Source organism: Pygocentrus nattereri, chromosome 17 (assembly GCF_015220715.1).
Source record: "Pygocentrus nattereri isolate fPygNat1 chromosome 17, fPygNat1.pri, whole genome shotgun sequence".
In the NCBI taxonomy this organism is placed as follows: Eukaryota; Metazoa; Chordata; class Actinopteri; order Characiformes; family Serrasalmidae; genus Pygocentrus; species Pygocentrus nattereri.
Window position 1 is genome coordinate 9,021,085 of NC_051227.1, and position 19,909 is coordinate 9,040,993.

At 41.9% G+C, this 19,909-nt stretch overlaps 1 protein-coding gene across 1 annotated transcript in view; it reads right to left on the bottom strand.

Moving 5' to 3' along the window:
• Positions 1–19,909, bottom strand: part of lrfn1 (leucine rich repeat and fibronectin type III domain containing 1) — a 238,416-nt gene that overhangs the window by 57,040 nt on the left and 161,467 nt on the right. The window contains exon 4 of the mRNA XM_017719121.2: positions 4,661–4,742. The gene's annotated coding sequence lies outside the window, so the exon portion shown is untranslated. The remainder of the gene's footprint in view (positions 1–4,660; positions 4,743–19,909) is intronic.

The following is a 19,909-nucleotide window of genomic DNA, read 5'->3' on the forward strand; positions in this document are numbered from 1 at the left end:
TGGGGAGCATTTAGCAAGATCTCATTTGCATAGTGCTATCTGGGTTGTACTGGCATCCATTCATTATTTGGGGACAGTCATGGGCTGGAGGTTAGGGAACTGGCCCTGTGACTGGAAGGTCACCGGTTCGATCCCCAGAGCCTGAGGTGTCCTTGAGCAGGACACCTAACCCCCAACTGTGCCCTGGGCGCTGTGGATAGGGCTGCCCACCACTCAGGCAGATATACAGAGAAAACGCTCAGGTCAAATAACGATACAATACTTCGCACTGGTCCTAGTCTAAGCCCAGGTGAATAAACCAAAGCTAATTAGTCATATGGCATACAACACAGGTGACCCAAGTCAGCATTCAGGAGAGTGAGACCGGTGATTAGAGTGTGAAGGCAGGTCAGAAACTTACAGGAGTCATGTGATCCCCCAGAGGAGTCTGGGGGATGGAGTCCAAGTGAGTGAGTTTTGTTAGCAGTGGTAGCATTTTTTGTGAAGCAGTTTATTTATATATTAGACTTAACTATCTCATTAGTTAACATTAATTTATTCCAAGAATTATACATAACGTGTCTATTTTGACACTACGAAACATTTTAGTGAGCTGGTTAAAGTGAGGTACATGTATAAAGCAGGCTACATTACATTAATGCTAGGAAAACGAGAGGAAGGCACTGTTGAGCTTGACCTCAGACGACTGGTAAATTAGTATCATTAACCAAGAGGCCACATGGTACCAACTAATCTGAGCACTGCCATTCCATATATTCAAGGACTGCGTCATCCATAAAACGTCTACATGGCTTATATATGTTTTTGCTATTATAGTATTTCAGCTGCTCATCAGCTCAGGAGCTCCTTTGTCATCATTTTCATTCCAAAATGCTCCAAATGTTTCAAGAATACTTTTCCACTTCCCCTTACACCATTTTAAATGAACTCTGGCCCAGAGAAGGTGGCAGCATTTCTGGATTCTGTTTATATGTGGAACGTGGTGCTGGCTTCAAATTCAGAATGGGCAGCTATTTTTCAAAAACACAATACAATTTCTCAGTTTCAACATTTGATATGTTGTCTTTGTACTATTTTCAATTAAAAATAGGGTTGAAATGATTTGCACATCAGTGCATTTTGTTTTCATGTGCATGTTCATGTTCATTTGCAAAAGGTGTAATCGGAAAATAGGCAAAAAGGTCCTAAACAATCAGGCAGATATACAGAGAAAACTCAGTAGGTCGACAAACGATACAATACTTTGCACTGGTCCTATTCTAATCTAGTGGGAACCTGTTAGCATGACCTCAATTCATTCCATGTTGGCAGTATTACCATGTTAATGAAAGTAGAACTGACTGTTTACACGTTGGCCTTTGGGCCATACTCATGTTGGATTGTATGCATTATACAGTATGTATTGATCCTGCCAAAACGCTGATCCATGATCAGTTATTTCTGTCCACATTATCATATTTCTTAGGCTTAAAAACTGATTCAAGAGCCTCTGGCACTTTTTCTATCAAACAAAAAAAAGTGTCTCATGGTCAGAACTGACAATGCTGTAATTTATCGGGAGACTGCATAGGTGAGTAATACCATTCCACAGCAGCGGTCAACTAGTTTTATATTTACATATATGAATAATACACTAAGCTCTTATGCTATTCCTTTGAGGGGGTTGTAAATAGATCATGAATTGTACAGGAGAGCAAGCTCTCCACTGACTGAGCCAAGGAACAAAGGCTGAACCGGACAGGCTTAGACGTGCCTGCTGTAAGGAATGTGCTGTGAGATTGGATTCCTCCAATTCGAGACCACTGCTGATAGCTTGTCAGGCCTATTCAAGACCATTACCAGCCACTGGCTTGCCAATGGAGCGGTAGATTCTGAGATACCAATGACTGACACATAGATTAGCTCAGCGTTTCCCAACCCTGGACTGGGAGGCCCACATTTAGTGCTTTCCCTGCTTTAAAGGATTGGTTTTGCAAAAATGTACACACCCCTGATGTAGTCAATTGGCATGTTTAATGGCCAAAAAGCTGCTCATTTAGTTTAGCGCTAGAGCTACAAAGGGTCCAAACAAACACTAGAAGCCAATAGTCACCCAAATCTTTTCTGTAAATACAACCTTAAAACTTCACACCTTTAAGATTTCTGTTCTTTCTATTCATAAATGTGTCATCAGTTGAAGAATTAAAGATTGAAAGCTATTACAAAAAGCAGCTTTTGCAAACATGCATCAGTTTTAGCCCAACACTTTAGCACAACTTAAGTCATACTGTGTCCTAAAGCACATCACTGAGTCTGTGCAACCTTAGTGAACAGCTGGATCCAGTTTGAGTGGGTTGAAAGAAGTTTTTGTGGATGTTAATACAGACAAGATTTGGGTGACTATTGGCTTCTAGTGCATTTGTTTTCAAGATCTCTGTATGCAAAAAATAAACAAATTAATTTTAAAAAATGCAATGATGCAAAAATGACAAATTTCGGTCAGCATTTACATCTCAAACAGTGGCATATCTGAGTAGCCCAGGGTCTCCTGAAAATAACAACATATGGCATGCGTTGTTCTAAGGGTTAAACATTGCTATGCTCTGTAATGTTCTACTCATAAGTCAATCTAAACATCAGAAATAACTATAGGCCCACTTTTGCATCCCTGTCTTTACCAAGCCCACTTCAGTAATGGCATGTTTCACAGCTACCTAACTGGATCAGGGAGGTTGGGAGAAGGAAAACCAGGAAAACATGCAGAGCAGTGGGCCACCAGGACCACTGAATATGAGGCAAACCTGGAAAGTGTGAATGAGGCCTGTAGGCAATAGCAGAGAAACAGTAAGAAATGCATTAGGCAGCCAGCAGGCTGACTATAAGGCTACAAAATGTGACTCAGCTTTCCACCGAGCTCCTCATTCCCCACTGCTGCACAGTCAAAACAGCTCTGCAGAATACTGAACATGCTAATGCCCAAAACATTTGCAAAATAAAATCAGGCCTGGCCTTTTTCTCAAACTGAGCAAAAGCTGCCCACTGGTCTGGAAGTCGTGGGCCAATATGGCTGCACTTGTATTATATTATTTAGCACCAATGAAACCACATTCACTTTCATGGCTTTGTGGTTTAATGTGAGGTCACTTAGCCTCATTTTCAAAACTGGGTAGTCAGATTGCTTTGGTTCAGTCTGTGAAGGGGTAGAATTGCTAGTCATTTCTGAAAAATCTTACACCTTTTCTTGGAGAACTAGTATTTGGTCTAATTTAGCACCTAGTGTTTTGGGTCAAAAGGGATCTCATGTGACCGGAATGTCGCCTGTTCCATCCCCTGAACCGACAGTATGTGATGGAAACACGCTTGGGCAAGACGCCTAACCCCTGGGAGCTGTGGATAGAGCTGCCCACCACTCTGGGCAAGTGTGTGTGTGTGTTCACTAGTGTGCATGTGATGTTTCACTGCACGAATGGGTTAAATGTGGAGGTGAAATTTCCCCGTTGTGGGAATAATAAGGGTCACTTAACCTAATAATCTTTTAACATGTTTTATACTTGGTGTTGATGTTGATAAGCCCACCATTGCCTCCTATTTTGAGCTCCACTTTCACAAGCCTGTGGACTAGTTTCCATCCACAATGGATGCAAAGTCCACAATCCCACCTACATTCAGCCAGAAAATCTCAAATTTGTTCCCAGACATTCTCATTTTGAGATCACACACCAAAAATGAGTTCTGCTCTTGTTAGAACCTTCTTTTTGAGTACTGTTTAGAACCCTTTCTGCTGAAAGAGTATCACAATCAACTAACTGATCACTGTGGACATAACATGCCTGGTTACGCGCCAAAAAAGAAAAGAACATGTAGCGATCAGGAAGGCACTACTAAGAAAAGAAAACAGACAATATGAAACATAAAATAAGAGAAAATGGACAAAGAAGAACAACTATGGATCTCAGAACAATAGACTGATCACCTCAAAGTCCCGATGTTAACGTGTTAGAGATCAACTGGATTGTGAGAAGCAGAAAATGCAACCAACTTCAAACAAGTCCTTTGAAATGAATTGTGGGCCTATTAAAAGCAGGGTGGACGTATTAACCACTGAAAAATGTGATTATATGTGACCGGAAACAAAACAAATGGAAAGCGGTCTCTGACTTTTGCGCAGCACTGTACGGCCATATGGCTGTAATAGAAGCAAAGAGGTGAAACAGCAGAAGGCATAGTGGTTTGATTAGCCAATTAATTGCATAATAGCTCATAGATTAAGCAATTATAGAAATAATTATATGTTGCAGGGCTAAAGTAAACTCAAACAATGCAGAGGAAGAATGAAGGTGCTACAGCGTTCCCAGCTGGCCTTCCCCTTTTCCGAGGTATCAGGTTGCATAACCTCTGCTACAGGTTGCCAAACAAGCTTCTGGACCAAAGCAAGCAGATCAGGCTAATTATCTAGCAAATTAACAGGTTCTGCACTAACGCGTCGCCGGCTGCATCTTTGAGTGCATTCAACAACGCTCAGCCGGCCGCCTCTGGCTTCCACAAACCGCAGAGTCCTGAGGTGTCAAGACCGACACGAGGCAGCATTGAGGTGCTCAAATCGGCCCCTGCAACGAAGACGAGAAAGTGACGGAGACGGCGAGGAGAGCAGAGTGTCTATGTATGTGTATTTATAACATACCGCAGATGAAGGCTCTTCCTGTGTCACTCATCTCAAGCAGGCATGCTGTGTTCTTGCAGGGGATTCGGATGATCAGCACCACCTGGAAGCGCGACAGAGATAGAAAGATTATTGCGCCTCACCACCATCACGTTCATTGGTTTCAAATTCAGCCCACATTTATTTTTTTCCCTCCGTCCGGCCTTGCTCGGAATAATCGCCACGTTATAACGTGGAGTTAACTGTATTACACCTGATGGCGTCGAGTAACGCCAGGTTCTAGATTGTGATTCCGGTAATAGGAAAGATAGGCCTGCGACAGGAGAGAAAAGAAAGGAAGAGGAGCGATAAGACGCTAGCAAATTATTCAAAACTCCGTTCCGCTTTGCTGAAGCTTATTGCAGGCGTGCTTTTAAGCGTCAAGCCATATGAGCAGCGCTTATCTAACAGGCAAATATAATAGAAAACATCATAATGAAACAACGCGATAACGGACAAAAAAACAAGAGCGAGGTGCTATCAGTCTCAGCGTGACAACAATAGCTTCTCACGTCATCAATATTTCAGCCCTTAGCCGCCGCGACAGGAGGGAGTACAGGACGCAAAGTGGAAACAGATGAAAAATTAACCATATTATGACAAGAGTTGAGGGTTTGGGTTGCACAGGGTAACAGGCTGTGTGCAGGGTGTCATTGTTTCTTGTCGTGGCTACTGGTTCTAGAAATCGAGGCGTTCATCGCAACTCGGAAATTCGTCACCGGTGAATTTCAAGGAATATCTTGGTGGAAACGCAAAGGTTGGCATCTTTAAACCTTGGAAAGCAAGCAACCAAATGCAAGGCCTTCGGGACGTCAACACAACTATATCTCTGTTATAGAAACAAATCTGTGTCTTTGTCCATTTTTGTCGCTTTTCAGTTTTTGACCTAATTTAAAAGTACATATCGCCGTTTACAATGTGCGCCAGTTTCATGACGAATGGACAAAAAGAGACGACTCAAAAGTACTTAGGAAAAGTTCTGGTTCCACTGACTTACATTAAAAGTAAACCAAGTTTTTTCCTTCTCCTGTAAAGTTATCATTTTGGAGATACAAGGTTTTGTTCAGACAGCAGCGATATTTGTGGCTCAGTGGTCAAAACTGACCACTAATGAGTGGTACTAGTATATTACTAGGCCTATTTGCATGTAGCTTGGCTTCAACTGCAAAACAAATGGCTACGTTACTCGTCTTCACTCCTTTGTACATCAGGATATGCTTATCCTATATTATTGCAGCATCAACAAAGAAGGCAAGGGACCAGGACCAGGTGAGCCAACAGAAATTCTCTTTTACTTGGCATCTCAGACCTACTACCAAAAGCATGATGCTTGGCGATTAGCCACAGGACTAACCAAGCTAGTGGGAAGCCTTCAAGGTGGCTGACACTTCTTTTTCCATTTTTATGGATAACAGTATGTAAGTGCCAGAAACCTCATAACCAAGTCTTTTAAAGATTATTTAATGATAATTGGCATTTTGAGGCAGTTAGTATGATGCTGTAGTAGCCTTTTAGCACCAATGCTAAAGTAAGGATCAGGAAACATGGTGAACCAACAGAAATGCCAGAATAACTTCATTTAGGTAACCCTCTGTGGGCGATTTGTAGATTTTTGCCTTGCAATTAACTTTATATTTATATAAATACAGTATCTATTCAATCCACCTTGATTTTCCAAAGTGCTAACCTTAACCTTAAACCCTAACCTTGGTTACTAACTCTAACCCTAAATCTAGTCCTGGCACTAAATCCAGCTCCTAAAATTTAACCTGGGCCCAAAACCTAACATTAATCTTGGTCCTGATCCTAACCCTGCCAACTGTATCAACTGACAAAAGAGTTTGTTTACAGTTTGAACATCTTTGGATCATTTACAGGGGCTATCCATATAAAATGGGAGCGAACTGCCCTTTTATTTGGCAGCTCACACTTACTGCATAAACCATGTCGCTTGGTGGTTAGCCTCAAGGCTAGAGTGGGAGCGAACTACAATCCACAAGTTCCCTGTGCAGAGTAATGTAAACAAACCTGTCAAACTCACTGGCTACACACATTAACACATATATAATACTGCAGTGCATCAAATTATCACCAACGGTGATTAAACGTGGCTAATGGGACTCATAAACACCATTACTCTGGGGCTATCGAGACCAGGCAAATGAACTGGAGGGCTGGGCATGGTGTACATCAACGCATGTTGCAGTTACGCAACACATTTGAAAGCAATATTTTAGCAGAGAACATCGGCTTGTTTAACCACATTTTCTTATTGGGCCAACATTGGGTAGATAGTATTGCTAAACACATCATTGGTCTAATTTATTTAAGTTTAGTGATACTAATTAGTCCCACAACGGGGAAAGTTCACCGATCTGTGCAGTGAAACACCACATACACACTAGTGAGTGCACACACAGTAGGGAGCAGTGAGCACACTTGCCCGGAGCGGTGGGCAGCCCAATCCGCAGCGCCCAGGGAGCAGTTGGGGGTTAGGCGTCTTGCTCAAGGGCACCTCAGTCATGTACTGTCGGTGCTCGGGATCGAACCGGCAAACCAGCGTCCGGTCACAGGGCCAGTTCCCCAACCTCCAGTTTCCTTTCATTCTCCCACGTCATGGATTCATTACATCCATTTTAGCCGAGGTAGAACAACAGTGCTATGATGTCAAGTGCAGTGCTTCCTTTTAGGTCAAGGGGCTAGTTTTGCATTGAAGCTACTGGGCTAATGATGCTAACAAGTAATGGAAGCCAATATGTAGCCAATCAGAAAAGTCTAAATCCTTACTGTTATTCATTGTGCCTGTAAAAAGTTTCCAGTCATCTTTACTCTTATCTATGAAAATGTCTAATAAGTAGCCAAGAACAGGTGTCGCATCTTGAAAGACGAATTTTCTATAAAATATTATTCGTTTTTATAGAAACACTACAGTGTACAGTGTCAGAAAGCACATAAACAAGTCTGCTTGAGTTAGTTCACAACTCAACACGGTTTTAGATGGTCTAGTTCAGCTTCTGTTGCTTGTTAACTACATTAGCCTCGTGGCTCAGATCAAATTTACATGGTTTTCAGCTTTTAGGGTTAATGGTGCCAAGTAGTATAAGGTTATATCCAACGAGTAGCATCATTATATACTCATGATATACTGTTGTCTATGGAAATGGACAAGATAATGATGAATGCAGTAAAAATAAAAATGAGTAGACAAACTTCAGGACTTTCAGTGAATAGCTTGAGACTTCAACTACAAAATTGATGTCTATGTAAATTATCTTCAGTATGAATTCATTTTCATGGCATACAGTGCTGCATGAAAGTTTCCCTCGGCAGTGAGTTTATCAGAATATACATTAGAATAAAGTCGTATTCATAATTCAAATAAACAGAAAAACAATAAAAAGGAACAAGAATTTCTTGGGTCCATATTTTTCCTGGACACCTTCACAGCCGCCACAGAGACTCATTAATATCATCAATTACATCATGAGCTCAATTTACTGAGCACTGATTGGTCAAACCAGGAGCTGCTTTATAACTACATATAATACTGGGCTTCCGCGAGGAGAGGCCTGGAAATGGGTAAACAAACACACCAACATCCAGAAAAAGTGAACACAAGCTCTACCTACTTTAATCTTCTCAAACTGATTTTAAATGCACAGAGAATTTTAACTTGGAAAATAAAACACATATTACAAACTGCCAAGAGAAAAATAATATAAAGATCCATATATAAAAATAATATAATATAATATAAAATTCTTTTATAGAAGATGTTGTTGCTGATGCTGAGCTGGATCAAAATGATTTACTAAACTAATTTACCAAGTATAATTAAAGAAGGAAGCAAGGAAAAAACAAGAAAATTAGACTGTGAGCGGAAAATAAGCAATGATGAGTGGACTTTAATCAAATTCCCCATTTTACCACCGGTGGGCTGCCCAGAAACCGCTGAGCAAAACACCAGTGGACCGCCAGCTTTGCCATCAGTGGGCCAACGGTGGTCCACTATCCTCCTATCAGGGACGTTGTAACAGTTGTAGAAGAAGCAGAACCGGGAAGCATCGGATATGCTGGATCACCAGCGGATATGCTTTTTTATTCGGAAACGTTCTGCATAAAACATAATAAACGGTGGTTTTGTGCAGTTTTAGGAATAATATTACATCATATAGCGCCAGAAACCACATAAGCAAGTAAATTTAAGATCATTTAATCCAAATTTGATGCAAAATGTGTGATTATTTAGGCCCACAGCTTTACATTTACATTTACAGCATTTAGCAGACGCTCTTATCCAGAGCAACTTACAAGAAGTGCTTTGTCTATCTAGAGAAAGTATCTTTGCTAGTTACCAATAGCTTAGAGAAAAAGACGGTCCTGAGCTCAGATACTGCTAGAGACAAATATGTCACTGCAGACACCAAGAGAAAAAGAAACAGAGTTGAACGCAGAACTCTGTGCCATTCAATGCAATACAATAACAATAAGATACAATACAGTAAACTACAACACAGAGTGCAGCACAATAAAGTAAGTGCAGCTTATAGTTCAATGCTCATTTAAGTGCTGTGTAAAAAGACAGTCTTCAGTCTGAGTTTGAAGACAGCAAGAGACTCTGCTGTTCGGACAGCCAGTGGGAGTTCATTCCACCACCTGGGTGCCAGTAAAGAGAACATTCTCGATGCTTGTCTTCTGTGCACCTTGAAGGATGGCGGGTCAAGCCAAGTTGTACTCGAAGCTCGAAGGGCTTGTGGTTCAGTTCGAGATTTCACCATTGCCATCAAGTCGGTAGGGGCTGGTCCATTTTTGGCTTTGTAGGCCAGCATTAGGGTTTAAATCTGATGCGTGCAGCTACAGGAAGCCAGTGAAGGGAGCACAGCAGTGGGGTGACGTGGCTGAACTTGGGCAGATTGAAGACGAGTCGTGCTGCCGCATTCTGGATGAGTTGCAGAGGCTTGATGGTCTGCATGGTAAGATCAGCCAAGAGTGAGTTGCAGTAGTCAAGCCTTGAGTGCTAAGCAAAAGAAGCCCAGAAAAGGTTCTAACTGAAGCCTTGGTTTTGTGACTGAGGGAAAGAGTTTACATTGAACTGGTCCAGTAATTGTGGCCTTCCTCTGGATTTGACGCAACGTATAACAGTTGCGGCGAGGCGAAAGAGTCAAGGTCGAAGGAGTCACGTCGTTTGTTGTCCTCCCTCTCGCCTTCGTTCTCGTTTTCCCACTTTGTAGATGTAACATCACCCTCCCGGTGGTTGCACTGATGTGCCGGCAGCTCTTCCATCTCCTCTCCTCTCTTCTTCTCTCCACCCAGCCCTCTTCTCTCTCCATCTCGCCTGGCTGGACTAGCCACTCATGCATAAACCACGCCTTGGTGCCTCAACATCAATTTGTAATTCCGAGCGCGATTCCGGAGGAGCGTCACCCCTGGACCATCCATCCAGCCGATGCAAAATTCATATGAGTAGCTTTTCTAAAACGATAAGTTAAGCTCCTCGAGCTTCTCCGCCTCCGAAATGTGTCACATTTTTTCCAGACAAGGAAGCCTGGTGCTAATAAATATACAAGATTATTTTTTCTTTTTTTTTCAGGAAGAAATTTGAGCACATTGGGAAGCAAACAAACTCCTCCAGATGTCCTCCTGACATCATGAGCACTGAGAAAGGAAACAAAGTCGTATCGATTTGTTTATTTATGTATTTGATAATGTAATAGATTCCGGGCGAAGCGCAAACAAACCCGAATCTGATTAACCAGAGGGGCAGTCCATCAATCGGCCATAATCCTTTCATGAGTACTCGCTCGGTGTCCTCGGTTTACTCAGGTGGATTCGCCAAACCTCCATACGGGCATAATTTCTGACCCTCGCTGACGGACGAGCGTCGCAGGGCACTCGGCTGTCAATCCAAAATTTTTTTCCACAGCTGCCTCAGCTGGAAGCAAGGCAATTCCACTCTGTGCTGCTGCATCTATTTCAATAAATCTCTGTTATGCCAGTCCTACAACCCGTTGTCCTGTTTGGACATATGGGTCATTCTGCCATCGCAGGGTCCAGGAACAGGCCTTGAAAATGAGCTCAAAAAAAGAGAAAACTGCAGAGATTTGACATCCATGGATATGAATATATATATATATATATATATATATATACACACACACACCATTATTAATAAATTTAGTTTATTCAAATATTAACACTTTTCTCAGCAAATAAACACAAACTACACAAATAAATAGATTTTAAAACGTATCTTGGGTGTCTCAGATTTTTGCACAGTACTGTATGTACATTATCTTTCCTATATAGATGTAAACAGTAAAATGGGTCAAAATTATTATCTGTCCTATATTAAATAATTTTTAATATACATTTATTTTACTTTGGTCCAAGACTAAGGGTCAGTGGTGTTACAGAAAGATAAAGCATTATTTCATTTATTTATTTTTTTTATGAATAAATTTCGCATATGAAAATTCCAGATGGAAAAAAAAAAAAGATTATCATACATTCAATAGGCCTGGTAAGACTAGCACCCTCACCCAAATCCCCCACGCAAACCAGCAAGCTTTGGCAGCAGGAGAGGACGGCTGGAGTCGTATTTAAGCAGTAGAATGTAAAGGTGTTGACGTTTTACAGTAAACTCACTTTCATGCAGCATCATTTCAGTGCCCAACAGTGCTAGCTTGGTTTAAAGTCTTGAAAGAGCTTGTAACTGAGAGGATCCGGTGAGGTTTGGAGGTAAAACGGGCACCGAGCAAAGAGATGTGGATTTTTATTTATTTATTTTTGTTTGTCCAAAGAAATAAAAAAAATAAATACATGTATTTTTCCCCATAGAAGGAAACAACAGCTCACACTAAAAGTCAAACGTTACAATGAAGATTAGAATAAAGAAAAAGAGTAAACAACGTGGAACTACTTCGTTTCTTCAAACGCTCACTTCGTGAATAACCCATTCTGCCCCCCACCCCTTCTGCCCCTCCCGCCCCCTGCACCCCCACCTTCTACTCCTCCACCCCACTTCATCTGCCCCCCACCCCACCCCTTCTGCCTCCCCCACCCCCCCACCTTCTTAAAACTCAGGTGACTGAGATCTGGTGAGTGTCTCGTGATCGGTGACTCTAGAGTCCGGGGCATTGTAGGAGTTGGAGTTCGTGGGTAGGAGTTCACCATCAGTGATTGGTGCAGGCAGCATGGGGGCAATATTAACTTCTTTTTGAGTGAAAATTCTAGAAATTCAAGAAAAGCAACCAACACAAATCAAGCATTAAAATGAAGATGATAAATCAATTAAAGAGGAAAAAAAAACCTGGAGCCACTTGGCAGCGTTGTTATTGGAGAGGATGATTCCCTTGAGAGGGAAACACGTGAGGAGCCGTGAGGCGTTCTCCATTCCGAATGTCCTTTGTGCCGTACTAACCGCTTCCTCCTAGCCTTGATTAGCGTCATTAGCTTGTCTTCTTGGTGAAGTGTTCCTTTGAGAGGATCGTACACGAGCGGCGAGCCGGTCTCCATTCAGGCCATCCAGCAATTGTGGTGCCTTTCTTTGGCGACAACAAAGCTGACATTGCCTGCTTTTAAGAGGCCATTTCGCGCCGTGCTCTCGCGCAAAATAAGCGGCAGCCTATGAATGATGCATGCATGTGGCAGGTAAGATTACCAACATGCTCGGAGATCGCGGCGAGCGCCGGAATAACTGATATTGCGCCAGGCAGCTCAGTTACATGTTGCTCAATTATGCATGAGGCAGAGTTATTGCGACGGACCGTTGCCTTGGATACATCGACGATCTAGTAGCAAGCTGTACAGCCTACATTCGATCTTAAAGAGGGATGAATCATTACTGGTTCTCAGCTGGATTACAGCGACACTTTACTCTGAGATACTAATACTAATATCGTAATGACGAATGAACCACAAACGGAGGCCGCAGTGGTAGCCCTTATGCAAACTGAGGGGGTGGGGGTGGTATGAGCTCGCTAGAGCCTATAATTCGGAATACTGTCCATGTCAAGTATTCTCTAAATATGAAAACAAGAGGGTCAAAAGTTTGAGACCACCCTTGTTTTATTTCATTTCCAGTCAAAATGGGAAGTATTGTTTACCTTTCAGCATCCAGACATAAAAGTAGACGTGTATTTAACAGCTGCCCTGTGAAGTCTGGCGACCTGTCCAGGGTGTATCCTGCCTTCCGCCCGACGACCACTGGGATAGGCTCCACCACCCATCGCAACCCAGAAGGAGAAGCGGCTTAGAAGATGTGTTTGTGTGTTTAACAGAAAATGTATGGACATTATGGAAATTTTTGGGTTTGACCACTAACTATAATATCCTTTGTTTTTCAGCGATTTTGTGTGTCCACTTTTCACCACTATTATAGCAGCTTTTCTTCTCAGAAGACTTCAGGTCTCCAGACAAACCTGCAAGGATATTTGTCCACACCTCCAAAGTTCAGTCACAGAAGTTGGTTGGATTTTCTGCTGTTGATGTTTGAAGATGTTTCAAACATGTTCAGTGGTATTGCGGTCTGGACTTTGGGGCGCCCAGTCCAGCAGCTTCTTTGTATCATATGGGGGCTGTTCTCGATTTGAAAAGGGAATTCAGGTGGATGTATTTCTGTTTCTTTCATCAATTAATCATAATATGTCCATTAACATTTCCTGTTATCAGATATGCAGAAAGGAAAGCTTAATTCCAAACATGTTCCACAGTCAGTGGTGTTGTATGAATATGGTGTAACACCAGTGACGGTGACTCCAGTGACGGTGACTCCAGTGACATTGACTCTAGTGACATTGACTCCAGTGACGGTGACTCCAGTGACGATGACTCCAGTGACGGTGACTCCAGTGGCGGTGACTCCAGTGGCGGTGACTATGCAGATTTTTTTTAATTTTTGGACAAAATTTTAATTAAAGTTAAAGCACAAAGCACCAGTGACAACCAGTGAAGTTATGAGCTGCCCGATAAACAAAAATATTAATAAATTAATTAAATATAGCGAGCGAGTCCGACTTGCCTTCTCAGGCCTTGAGATGCTTCCTCTCTGATGAGCCTCAACCCAAAGAAGCAGATTAATAGAGCTGAAAATACTGTGTTCAAATGTAAAATAAGAGTCCTGAGTGACCAAAATCTCTGTGACAAATTAATTTTTAAAAAATAAAATACATATTTTTTAAATGTAGCATCATGTTATTGATATACGATGAAACATGAATTTCGAGGATAAACTGCTTAAAAATATTGTTTATCCTCAAAAAATCCTCACCCTCAGATCTTCTCTTTTCCCACTTTGTAACACTTTATACTAATAATGTTTGCTATCTGGTGTCGACCGTAGGAGGATGGGTTCCCCTTCTGAGTCTTGGTTCCTCTCAAGGTTTCTTCCTCTTTTGGGGAGTTTTTCCTTCCCACCGTCGCCGCTGGCGACGCTCATGGGGGCTCGGACGTCTGGAGCTCTGCTTGATGTTTGAAGCATCTTTTTAAGCCCTGAAACCTTCGTGACATGGTTTCCCATCCACGTCTCTCCCAGTCTGCTTGGAAATGTTCTCTCGCTGTCGAATTCATTTCTTCCCAATTAAATGCTTTACTTATTTCCATTCTTGACGCCTTTGATCAAAAAACCAATCACCAACTTCTGATGTTGTTCCAGATCCCCAAACTTGCTTTCATCCACCACCATCCTTCACTCTTGACTGAAGATATGGTTTGCAGAACCTTGTTGCTTTGTTGGCATAAATACTCAATTAAGCTACTTTAAAGATCTCAAATTGAGCCTCATCCCTCCACAACACCTTACTCCAGATTTGCTGTTGTTCAAATTTCCTCCCTTTTTCACTTTTCCTTTTCTCAGTGTGGTTCTTCTTGATCAGCTACACATCCTTTCAGACCCATAACACTGAGTGGTCTTCTCACAGTGGAAGGACAGACAGAAACACCTGTGGATGTTTTCAGATCTGGTCTACCAGGCGTTGCAGGTGGTTGTTAGGAATCCCATTTTCTCCATATCTTTTACTCATTTTTTGCACTCCAGCATTGGAATCATCTCTGGGAACAGCTTTATTGGGTGGACACAGCTGTTTCCCACTGGGTCTAAGCTTGGAAGGATGGCAGGCTACATTGACACAGCATGTACAAGTGGTCCAAATCTGATTTTCTCCCCAGATTTTAGTTTGGCTGTTCACAGTATCTTTTAAATGTGGTGTGTATGTGACAGTCTGAGCAGATCAGCTCCTAAACTGACCCACATGCTCAAAAGAACAGAGCGTCACGCGGCTCATCCAGAGGTAAACAATCACGACTGCCAACGAACGCCAGTTGCTCCCGGAGGATCAGCTTCATCTTCACCAGCATCACAGGAGCATCATGAAGCTTCACTGACCGACAACTGGGCTCATCTCCCAGAATGTGTTTGAGCCGTAAAAATGGCGCAGTCGTTTTCTTTTCTTTAAACTTTGCTTTCAGACTTTTAACTGTTCTTTGACGCTGCAGCCTCACTGTCCTACGGCCACGTTCAGACATTTCTTTAGAAATCTCTTCAAACATGGAGTGTTTTGCAGTGCTGGACAATAACCGAGTAAATGTAATTAGTTTCAGGCCTTAAATATTTCTTCATGTATCTGTACTGAGAAATTTGGATTGTGGAATATTGTGGATTAGGATATGTTCTTATTTTCACAGGGGTGCCCAAACTTTGCATGTGCCTGTAGCATTTATTAAGCGCGCTATTTCAGATGCTTCAAATTCAGCAGTGATGGACAGTAACTGAGTAACTGAGTAACTGAGTATCTGAGTAAATGTAATTAGTTTCTGTACTTAAGTATTTTTTCAGTATCTGTACTGAAGTTTTTTTTTATTCTGGGCGACTTTTTCCTTTCACTCCACTACATTTCAGAGTCTAATATCCGACTTTTTCCTCCGCTACATTTTGAGAAATCTGTCGTTCCTTTTGGTTTCTGTGTGTATAAAAACGTAACATATCAAAACGAAAGAAGCGCAAAGCCAGAGCACCAATCAGGGCCCAGCGGTCACTTTGTTTAGAGCTGGTTTTGACCTGTTGGTCATACCGACCCAGTGCAGCACACGGTTCAACGTCAGCGCAGCAGCGTAAAACTTTGGGAGAGTCTGTTCAACATAAATGATGAACTAACCTAACTTTGTGTAAATAGAGCACAATATAGAAATATGTCCACATATGCAGTCGAGACTGACGCGGCTTTTTTCTGAATTTCTACAAACTCCATTTCATTTTATAGTAAATTAGTCTGGGCTGGTTTATGTTTATGAACAGAGGCCTACAGATCAACATAGTAAAGGAGCTCATCTGTGATCCTGAGTTTAAAGCCAGTTTTTATTCAACTTAAACTTGGAACTAAGTTGTAAATAAATCTGAAACTGAAACTTTGCTTGTGTGTAAAAGTGATTTCAGAGCCACTCGGTTCTCCCTGATGGAAACTGTTTACCTTCAGTGTTTTGTGCTTCTGATCATTTTAATAGACGTCAGCGTCACTAATTAATGACGTTCTATTAAAAGACTGGTTTACCAAGAGAGACGCTGGAGGACTTTCACCTGAAATGAGTTCATGAAGCCAGTCTGGTTATAAAAATGATAACAGGACATCAGAGCCAGAATTACTCTTTTAGTACTTTTACTTTATACTTAAGTACATTTGAAGGTAAATACTTTAGTACTTTTACTCAAGTGGAGGTCTAAAGGGAGGAACTTCTACTTTTACTGGAGTAATATTTTACCCTGGGTGTCTCGACTTTAACTCAAGTACAGGGTTTGTGTACTTCGTCCATCACGTGTTTTGGATGCATCTCTGATCATTAAATATTTAAATGTTTGAGTCTTAGCAGCCCCAAATTTTGACGAATGTAGAGTTGGATTGACGTAAAAGTCACACGAATTCCCATCTAGACGGAGCCGCACTGCTGCAGATCGGATACTGATCAGATTTAGTGTGTTTATCTGTCACATATGAAGAAAAATATTGGATTTGGGCCTCTTGTACCTGCTGTGTGGACCAAGTCAAAGTGGCAGCTGCACAAAAGTAAGTGGCCAAACATAAATCCACACTGATAGTTTTGATAATATACTTTGTGTTGGAGTCTTTTGTGTAACTTTTTATTTTCCTGCCTCTGACAAATGAGTACCTTGTACTTACTGGCCAATTCGACAGGAAACTGAATAAAGGAAAGAGTGCTTTTCTGTCGTTTGCACAGCGCTGCATATACAAACCACACAATGTGAAATACGCTGAGTGTTGAAGTGAGGAAATCAGGCTGTTCTATGAATAAAATATGCCCTTGTGTGTCTCGAAACTGCTGTACGACTACAGTTCCCTCCATTGTGGCTGAACCGCTGATGCACCACTATGGCGATACGTAATAAAACAGTAAAACAATGCAACAGAGGGTCGAACTGGTGGAAATATAACAGCTTCTAATTAGGACGTCTTTCAGACCAGCAGCGTAGCTTAGGTTACTAACATTTCATTGCAATGGGCGTCTAAACAAATACAGCATCACTGACAACAGTGTGTGTGTGTGTGTGTGTGTGTGTGTGTGTGTGTGTGTGTGTGTGTGTATTTGTGTGATAGTGTTAGGTTAGACTATATTTATCCCCTTAGTGAGTGCTGCGCTTTACATCCCGGCCCACCTGCTACCTGCAGTATCCGTGGAAACAGGCAGGCGGCATGCTGCCAGCGATGTGTACCCACACCTGGGCCAACAACACACAAGTTCGCACAAACACACACACACACACACACACACACACACACCTGGTCCAGTCAGATAATTCTGAGGTCAGCACGGCACGAGCCAGCTACATTCTTGTTTGCAGAAGTGCCTGCCTCGTTTTATCAAAGCTGCACTCGTCTCTGTTTTTGTATCTCTCCCTCTCTCTCTTTCTCTCTCTCTCTGTCTCTCTCTCTCCACTTTCATCCCTCTGTCCAGGCTCTTGTGTGCTCATGTGAGAAGCCTCACAAAGCTGAGCCACACAGATATACAGGGATGTTATAATACCAGAGTTTTACCGACACCAATACCAAGTGCACGATATCAAAAAACCAAACTATGACAGTAAAATGTGATCTAAATGTCCAGGATGCGTCCAGAACTGAACAATTAATCAGAACATAATAAAAACAGACATTTAAACATGAAGAGCTGCTGTACTTGTTGACCAAATACAATGTAAACCTAACAGAACCCAATGCTATGGTGTCCCAGGTGGTTGCTAAGGTGGCACTAGGTCATTGCTTTGGTATTCTAAGATCTTGCTAGGCCATTGCTATGGTATCCCAGGTGGTTGCTAACTAAAATGTTGCTAGGCCTTTGCTATGGAAACCCAGGTGGTTCCTAAGATGTTGCTAGACCTTTGCTATGGTATTCCAGGTGGTTGCTAAGATGTTTCTAGACCTTTGCCATGGTATTCCAGGTGGTTGCTAAGATGTTGCTAGACCTTTGCTATGGTATTCCAGGTGGTTGCTAAGATGTTGCTAGACCTTTGCTATGGTATTCCAGATGGTTGCTAAGATGTTGCTAGACCTTTGCTATGGTATTCCAGGTGGTTGCTAAGATGTTGCTAGATCTTTGCTATGGTATCCCAGGTAGTTGCTAAGATTTGCTAGGCCATTGCTATGATATCCCAGGTGGTTGCTAGTTCCAAAGCCATTGCTTTGGTATTCCAGGTGCTTGCTAAGATGTTTCTAGGCCATTGCTGTGGTATCCCAGGTGGTAGCTAAGATGTTGCTATGCCATTGCCTTGGTATCCCTGGAGTTTGCTATGATGTTACCAGGTTTTTGCTCTGGTATCCCAGGGGGTTGCTAATATGTGGCTAGGCCATTGCTATGGTTTCCCTGGTGGTTGCTAAGATATTGCTAGACTATTGCTATGGTGTCCCAGGTGGGTGCAAAATGTTGCTATGCCCTTGCTTTGGTATGCCTGGTAGTTGCCAAGATGTTGCTAGGCCATTACTCCAGTATCCCAGGTGGTTGCTATGATGTTACTAGGCCATTGCTAAGGTATCCCAAGTGACTGCTAAGATATTGCTCGCCCATAGCTATGGTATCCCAGGTGGTTGCTAAAGTGGTGCTAGGTCATTGCTATGATATCCAAGGTAGTTCTGATTGCCCCCTCCCCAGTTTAACCCATGCAAATAGGCAGAAAACACTATTATCATAGTCGTTGCTCATCTTAGCCTTTAAATCAAGAATGAAAAGTATTTCAAGCCACAACGCTGAATTGTTGTAGTATTGAAAAAACTTCAACCTTTGAAATATCATATATACACAACTCAGAACCATAAACACTCCCCTTTGTTGCTACATGACACGTGTGCCAAAACTGATTTCAACATCTTCTGTTGCCTTCCACTGAACATTCCAATCAGGGTAAAATTTGCATAGATAAGGGCAATTGTGGATGTGTGTAGTATACCATAGGTCATAAATATACAGAATACACCATTACTGGTGTCCAGTGTTGGGGGAAATGGACTCAGGAGTCCCAATGCTACACACTCACTGTGCAAATATCCCTCTCTAACTAGCTGATAGCAGCTGTCAGCCTCAGAAAGAACATTCTGTCCAAATGGATATGGGACAAGATGAGTTTTGTGTCATTGTGTCATTTGAAACTGAATAAAACATGCATGCAGCACCATAGCAGAAGGTCAAATGAGATTAGGCCTATGGTGGACACAAAGTATCCACCCAAGGGAGGGTTTTGGAGTTCTATCCTAGATAAAGGACGTCATTAGTAATCATGACATGCAGGTGCATTAAAAATAACACAGGCCCTGGGGAAATAATTGCTTTAACCAATGTTTGCAGCTATTAGCTAGGCTTAGGCTAGTTGTATTAGCCAGGTAATTTCAGTCAAACTGCTCCTGGGTCACCAGATCCCGTTGGTTAAACTAGGTCTTTTGCTAAAGGGCAATAATGTAGTTCTTAAACATTACATAATGGTGCTATAATGCTTAACTACTGCATCCTGAAGGTTGGGATAGGGTTACACATGGTAGAAAGAGTAATGTGTTAGGTGTATGATTGGTTAAAGTCATGGAATACTTTAGGTTTAATAATAATAATAATAATAATAATAATACACTTATTACATATAAAAGAAGCTGTAAATTAAGCTAGCTAAAATATGTTTGCTTAGCCATGTAGCGAGGTAGCTCAACTTACTATGTTCACTAAAGCCAAAAGTTTTTTACAGTG